At 46.8% G+C, this 5816-nt stretch overlaps 1 long non-coding RNA gene across 1 annotated transcript in view; it reads right to left on the reverse strand.

The window, feature by feature from the left end:
* The window catches only part of LOC107208635, a 5940-nt gene extending 1959 nt beyond the window's left edge, over nt 1-3981 (reverse strand). The window contains exons 1-2 of the long non-coding RNA XR_001523275.3: nt 3569-3981; nt 138-366 (exon numbers count right to left, since the gene is read on the reverse strand). This is a non-coding gene — a long non-coding RNA (uncharacterized LOC107208635). The remainder of the gene's footprint in view (nt 1-137; nt 367-3568) is intronic.
* Between the last annotated feature and the right edge of the window lie 1835 nt (nt 3982-5816).

The raw sequence follows: 5816 nt of genomic DNA on the forward strand, positions 1-5816 counted from the left end.
CCAGGGAGGTTCTGGAGTCTCCATTCCTGAAATTATTCAAAAGGTGTTTGGACACAGGCATAGAATTATGGAATATTTTGGGTTGGCAAGCACCTTAAACATCATCTCATTGCAGCCCCACTGCCCTGGGCACTCACTTGACTCAGTTTCCTTAAGTCCTGTCCAAGCTGACCTTGGCAGCTGGCTCTGGGTGCTCCTGCTCGAGCAGAAGGGTTGGATCAGGTGATCTGGGGAGGTTCCTTCCAACCTGAACCATCCTGAGATTCTGTGAATGTGTCCATTTATCCACAGCCTCAGCGTGAAGCACATCAGACATGAAATGTGAAGAGTCCAGTGCCTCTGAGACCACCCTGGAATGAAAATGCACTGCCAGGAGCAGTAAAAAAAAATAAAAGAAGTCAGATTAGATTAGGTTCCCCACATCCAGTGAGGTTCCTAAACTGAATAGCACCCCGAATATCTTAATGTTTTTTTGATATCTTTGCTCACTTATGGAGCTTCTTGGTTCATTCTTCTCTGCTCTCCTATTTCTGTAATAAGAAATAAACATTTCTTCGCCTGGCCAATTTTTTTTGAACTGAAAAATAAACCTGTAACTTGGGGCATGCTTGGAAGTGTTTACAGATGCTCAGTAACCCCGTGAAGAGTCTCCTGTCCCTTTGAATTTAATGGAAGCTGACACTGAATTCAGTGAAGTGCGAATTTCCCTCTCGATTTCGGGAGCTCTTTCCCTGGATTTATTGTGCCTGTGACTCCACACAGTGTCTGTAAATGGTGTTATAATGCAGCCACCAACTCAGCCAGAGTATTCCAACTCAGAACTCAGAGACCAAAATCTTTTGCCATCAGCTGCCTCCAGTCCTCATCTGGGGTGGATAATCTGGATTTAACACTCTTGTGATCTGCCTTTTATTGCTAAATGGTTTCATTTATTTTGGAGCAGTTTGTTATTAGACAGGGTGAGTCCTCTGCTTTCAGGGACACCAAATTCTTCCTGTCCCATCCCTGGAGGTGTCCCAGGCCAGGCTGGAAGGGGCCTGGAGCATCCTGGACTAGTGGAAGGTGCCCATGGCAGGGGTGGAATGAGATCAGCTTTAAGGTCCCTTCCAACCCAAATCATTCTGTGATATCAAAAATACATTATGGGATGCTGCAGAAGGGTGTCACAAACCAGAGAGACCTCAGCAGCTCCATCCTCCTCCTGAGGATTCGTGTCAGGAGTGGTGGATGGTAAAATCCCCATGGTGGGACAGCCCAGACTTGTCCCCATCTCACAAACAGGGACGTGTGACACTGCCAAGGGTGCCAGCTGGGGAGCCTGTGGAGATCACCTGCTGGGCTACAGCTTCAAAATATGCATTGTTGTTTGCTCATTTATTCATTTTCTTACGTGTGTGAGTGAATTGCCCTCAGCAGGATCACTGCAATCCTGGATAGAGAGTGGGGCAGAATTCTTGGCCTGCAAATTCCTCTCACAGACCTGGCAGGGGAAGGTTTAGCTTGTTATCCTTCTAATCCTGCTTCCAGCAGGTGCCTGGAAGGAAATGGAGTCAGAGATCTGGTTTCTGTCCCCGCTGTGCTCCGAGAAGTGATGACAGAGTTATCCTGGGACGGGGCTGAGCGGGAAATGGGAGGGAATGGCAGCAATGCCATGCCCGGGTCACGTACCACAGGATTTCTGTGGCAGAAACGTCCCCATCCCAGGCTGGCACAGTGACAGAGCTGTCCCCTGGCCAGCAAGTGAGCTGAGGGCTCGGAGAGAGGCAGAGGTGCTGTGCAGGCAGGGAGCAGAATCTCATCGCTGCCAATGTGAGAGCTGATGCCTCCGCCAGGACAACTGGGTGGCCTCGCTAAACTCTTCCCTTGGTTTTAGTTTCAACAAACATCTAAGCAGCAAAGCCCTCTTAAAATCAACTGAGAGCCCCCCACAGAAATAAGTGCTTTGCTGGGAAAGGCTGGGCTTCAGCTGGAGCCCTTTTCTGCAGCAAGTTCTGAGTCAGTATTTTTTAACTGAGCTGTGCAATTTGCCATCGTTTAATTGGAGGCACCTCCTCGTGCCTTCAGCTCCAAACAGTGCTGCACATATCAGGAATGCTGGGCTCATGCTATGCCTTATAATGAAATTATAATGCCACTCTCTAACCTTGCTGGAGGGAGAGTTCCGAGCTGAGGCAGGAGAGCTGGCCTCCCATACTGATGAACAGAGATTTTAAAGGAGATATCCCTCAATCTCCACCTTGGTGCAGACAGCTGCAGTGGATTTCTCTTGGTTATCTTAAGGGAGCTGGAGTTCATAGCTTTAAATATCACCAGCCCCAAAGTCTGCTCAGAACTTAGTTCTTGGGGGTTTTATCTTATATGGCATTTCTTGTGTTGCCTAATTGAGTTGTTTGCACATTTCAGCCCCAAAATGATATAAAATTATGGATGTTCGAGCAGTCTCCGGGAAATATTTTACCTCTTTGTTTGCTTCTGATAAAAATCTGCCAGAAAACCCTTCAGCCCCACCAGTCAAAAAGCATTAGAATATAAAATTCAAGAATCAGGGCTTTTGAAAAGCCTAATCTGGCCTGAGCTGTTGGAGGCAGAATTTCCCCAGTGCAATAAACAGTGGGAACATTCCCTGTGAGCCTGATAAAACCTGCTGATGTCTGCAGGGAGCTGTGCTGCTGGAGAAATATTGTAACTACTCCATCACTGCTCGTGTTGAATATACAGAGCTGGAGCCAGCTTGGAAATGTTCAGGCAAGTTATTCCCAGCCCTGCTGACAATAACCACTTGTCTCATGTAAAATATCCACTCCTGTAGGCACAGCAGTTGCTTTTCCTAGGCTGGGATATTCAGGATGTCATGCTGCCTGAGTGATTTCCAAACATGTGCAAGTGGAGGGAGAAGGAAGAAAATCTATGGAAAAATGTAAAAACATTGCGTGCAGTCCCTGAAGTCGCCAAAATAATTCTGTGAAAATTATTCCCCCTTCCTCTGTGCAGTCCCAACCTTTCTATTTCAGTACCAAAAAAAAAAGTATGTTTGGAAAGCAGACTGGCATAATTACAGCACAGAGAAACTTGTGAGAAATGGCAAAATAGCATTAAAAAAAGCCGCTGGGAATAACAAGCAAAGGCAAAAAGAAAAAAAAAAGAAAAGAAAATAACGTTATTTGTACAAAGTTTGTGTGTAACAAATGAAGAAAGGAGAACTCTGCTGAGCAAATTCAGAATTGTCCTGCTGGCCTGTGCTGTGCATTAGGCAGAGTTTAGTGAGGACACTCACGATGTGATCCATGGTATTGGCTCTGTAAATGCCCACTGGCTGTGTAAAATCTATGGAAGAGTTTAGATTTTGCCCAGAAGATGGTCACAATAATCTGGGTTATTTTCAGGGTGTCAGGTTTGGCCATTGCAGAGGTGCTGGGAAGGTGCTCCCAGAGCAGGACAGCAACAGGGCTTTAAAATCCTTGCAGTTTGTGCAGCTCCAGCTCTCAATCCATGCCTCCCCTTACTTGAGCAGTAGGAAACACCAGAGAAGAGGACAAGAAATATTTTCCAGTGCTGGTAATGTGTGTACCTGGGTAATTCCCATCCTGTTTCCCAAGGATTTGCCTTGGCATGGAGCAGAGGAGCCGCTCTCCCCACCGTCACCACTGATGCAGTAACTCGAGCACTCGTGAGCTTCCTCCAAGTCCTTTCAAGTGGAGCTCAGTTCTCCTCACAGCTCATTTCTGGAGTGGTTCCTGCTCTCTCCATGTGCCCCTGGAAGCAGCTGCAGCATTCCTGCTCCTCTCCCAGGGACTCCCCAGTGCCCTCCCCGTGTCCCAGCGCGTTCGACGAGGGACACTGAGGCACAGGAATGGCACGTCCAAGCTGCAGCAGGAAATCTGGGCGTGCTGAGGCTCCTGTTTGATCTGTCACACCATCCCCACTGCCATCCCCTGCTCTGACCCACAGGGAGGAGCGGAAGGAATAAAAATCCCATTTATTCCTGCGGGGAGGAATGCTGTGCACGCAGCTGGAGCACAGCAGGTTCAGCCCCAGCCTCCTGCATTGCAACATCAGAGACAGCAGCGAGCTGAGAGAGTTCATTACTGGAGATGTTGTAAGCTGAGCTTTGCAATTAATTTTCCCTTCTTCTCACACAAACCCTGGCTTACTTGACCTGTATTACACTGCACTTTCTCTGACAGAAACACCACAGATAAGCCTCTCATCAGCAGTGGCCTTGCTTATCTGGGTCTGTTTGGGAACAGAAATTTGCTATCAGGATCTAAAAATAAAGGTCTGCTTAATGTCAGGGTCTAGGCCAAATTATGGCATGAGAAAAGGAGAGCATTTCTGATATGATTTTCTTTTTTTTTAATAAACTAAAGGAGGAGAGTTAAAATCTGTTTCATGAAGACAAATGCAGAAATAATTTTTTTCTGGCCATGAAGATCACAGAATAACAGAATCATGAAGGGTAGAAAAGCCCTCCCAGCCCATGCTGTGCCTGATCCACACCTTGTCCCCAGCCCAGAGCTCTGAGTGCCACCCCCAGGAATTCCTTGGGCACCTCCAGGGATGGACACTCCAAACCTCCCTGGGCAGCCCCTGCCAAGGCCTGACCAGAATTTCCATGGGGAAATTCCTGCTGATGTCCACCCTGGGCCAGCCTGAGACCATTTCCTCTCATCCTACCCCTTATTCCCTGGGAATGTCCCCCTGATCCCCCTTTTCTCCAGGCTGAGCCCCTCTCCCAGCTCCCTCCAGCACTCCCCACAGCACCAGGAGTGGTCTGGACCCAGGACCTGATGTCTCTCTTGGCCCTGTGCTCTGTGCAGGGCTGGTTTTGAGAGGGTAAATATTGACCAAGCTGCAGAGAGAGGGGAGCAGAGCAAGGAGGGCTTTGCCTTTCAGATGTGCATCGAATTGAACTTTCCGTAACATTTTCCAGATGGGCAGATTCTTCGTGGTTCACAAATTATCCCTGTGTTTTCTGGGCCCAATTCCCCTGGCAAATTCCTGCTCCCATGCACCCAGAGAGATCTGTTCCTGTCTCCCCTTCACGCATTTCAATTCCTATAAGATTTTTACATTACATATGAGATAGCTGTAATCTGTGAAGGGATAGCGAGATCAAGAGAAGAACGAGATTATTCTCTTTGCTTGTCAAAACAAACTGAAATAGCATTTCTTCTTCTCTGCAATGGCTGATAGAAACAGAAACACAGGAAATATATTCATTTTCCTGCCTCTTGAAGCTGGATATGGTCCTCAGGAAAAGTTCTCAGTGGCTTCTAGCTGGCAGAAGAGTTTGGCCTAAAATATATTAGACTCACTTGTAACCATTAAAGGGAAAAAGAGAAAAAGCAGTGGCAGCAATAAAAATGCTGACAATAACACAGTGTCTTAGTCCACAGAGATTTGGCAATAATCAATACATGATGCCCTCTCTAAAAATACTTTGGCTTTTGGCAGCTTTGAAAGTTTTCCTCCCCATAGGTGGAGATCAGACAAGTCGAAAAAAACTCAGGGAAACTTTGAGAAATTACTGAAAGAGCAATAAATATTTAAATCTTGGAAATTCACCGAACAGCTCCAGCTGGGCAGGAGCAGACAATATTCCCAATCTGCAGCAGCATGGAAAATCAATAGGATAGAGGCTGTGGCTGCTCCTGCTGCAGATCTAATACCGGCTGCTTTATCTTCAGGCAAAAAACAAAGTTTATTGCAAGCACCATGGGCCTTCCTTTGTCTTGAGTACATGAATAAGGAGTGTCTCCACTCAACCCTAGAAAATGATCCCGGTTTATTTTATTAGTTTTTTATTAGTGGGAAAT

The sequence above is a fragment of the Parus major genome, chromosome 9, assembly GCF_001522545.3.
Source record: "Parus major isolate Abel chromosome 9, Parus_major1.1, whole genome shotgun sequence".
Lineage (NCBI taxonomy): Eukaryota > Metazoa > Chordata > Aves > Passeriformes > Paridae > Parus > Parus major.